This window comes from Dromaius novaehollandiae, unplaced genomic scaffold (assembly GCF_036370855.1).
Source record: "Dromaius novaehollandiae isolate bDroNov1 unplaced genomic scaffold, bDroNov1.hap1 HAP1_SCAFFOLD_123, whole genome shotgun sequence".
Taxonomy (NCBI): Eukaryota; Metazoa; Chordata; class Aves; order Casuariiformes; family Dromaiidae; genus Dromaius; species Dromaius novaehollandiae.
In genome coordinates, this window is record NW_026991337.1 from 62,501 (window position 1) to 64,384 (window position 1,884).

The window sequence follows — 1,884 nt, forward strand, 5'->3', positions numbered from 1 at the left end:
GGTTTTTCGGACGCCTGGGAGCTCACAGGGCCACTCGGCCTCGCAGAGCCGGGTTCGGTGAAAGAAGCCCGAGGAAAGCGGCCCCTCGCCGCTCCAGCGGGCAGCACCTCGCACACCACGGGGCGCGCGCTGGAGAGGAGACCCCCCTGCCTGAACATCGGACACCGCCGCGCACCCTGTGACGGGGAGCACGGAAGAGCCGACCCGCCGGGGGCCCTCTCCGACGCGACCCGAACGGCCTCATCGATCGATCGAGATCGGTCAGGTCCTGAGCCAACTGCCCTGCCCGGCGTGGCCACCGAGGAGGCAGCCAGCGGCGGGCGCTGCGTGGGGGTGAGGGAGCAGCGTCTGCCAGAGGTGCCCGCTCGAGCCTGAACACCGGCCACCCCCCCGCGCTCCCTGGGACAGGGCGAGCAGGGAAGCACCGGCCCGCCGAGGGGCCTCTGCGACGTGTCCCGGGACGCCTCAGCGGGCGCTGCGTGCGGGTAGGGATGGGATCGGCAGCCGGAGCGCTGGCATCGCCCCGCGCTGCCTGCGGCGGAGAACCCCGAAGCCGGAGCCGCACGGGGCACCCCCGTGCCCCCCTTCGCTCTCACTCTCGCTCTCGCCGGGCCAACCCGCGCTCCAGCCACTAGCCGCCGGCGAGCCCGCTCTCCGCGCTTCCTGGCACCTGGGACACGCTCGCGGGGCTGCCAGGGAGCTGCCGGGAGGCCGCCGCACCAAGCGCGCTCCGGTGGAGAGAACCGGGACGGGACCGCTCCTGCCTGCCCTCACAGGCCGCCTCACCCCTCTCGCAAGTCGGCTGCATGCGCAGGGGGCGCCCGGGAGCCAGTCTCCGGAAGGTGAGTGGTTGCTCACCTCTCTCCCCTACAGTCGTACCGCTAAGTCAGGCGGCGCCGGAGAGCCAAAGGACACCCGCCCCTCCTACCGGGGAGGGGCGCGGGAATGGCCCACGTCTACGATGACGTAACTGGAGGCAGCGACGCAGAGCGACCCCTTTCGCCGCTCCAGAGGAAAGCCGGGGGAAACAGGTCTACCGGTCACCACCCCGAAGGGCGGCCAAGTCTCGCCGGAGCCGGGTAGACCTGCTGACAGCGTGGGAGGCGGACCCGGGAGACGGCCTGCCACTTCCTCGCGCCTCCCGGAGCCCGGTCGACCGGCTGGCCGAGCCCCAAGCCCGGAGCCGGGTAGACCGGCACGCCGCGCGCCCCAGGCAGCCTCGCGGAGCCCGGTCGACCAGCTCGCCCCTCCGCGACCCCCGGATCCAGGTCGACCTGCTCGCCTCCGCGAGACCCAGCGGAGCCGCGTCGACCGGCTCGCCCCTCCGAGACTCCCGGAGCCGGTAGACCCTCTGGCCGCCGCCAAGGCAGCCTCCCAGGCCCGGGGGCGTGGGCCGGCCGCTGCCACGGCGGACCCGCTGCGCCGGCCGCTACCGGGACGGCCCGCCGCGCACCCCCGGTCGTCCGCCCCCCCCCCCCCCCCCCCCGGCTCGAGCGCTTCGCTTGTTTGTTTGTTCGTTTCTTTCGGGGCAAGGGGTTCCGCTCGCTTCTTTTTGGGGTCGTGTTGTTTTTCGGGTTTGCTCTTGTTTCTTTGCGTTTCCGAGCACGCGCGTCTTTTCCCCTCCTTTTCCTGCCTTGCTGATTTTTCTCGGTTTTCTGTGTGGGAGCGCGGTGCCCCCCCCCCCCCCCCCGCCCCGCCCCGCCCCGGCACGCGGTCCTACAGCAGGGGAAGGTGCTCACTTACGAATCTAGGTCTCTAGGTCTTGTCTGTCTGTCTGTCTGTCTGTCTGTCTGCCTTTTATTCCTTTCTTTCTTTTCCTCTTTCTTCCTTTCTTTCTTTCTTCTTGCCTGGCCGCTGCCGCCCCTTACCCCCTCCCTTTCCTGG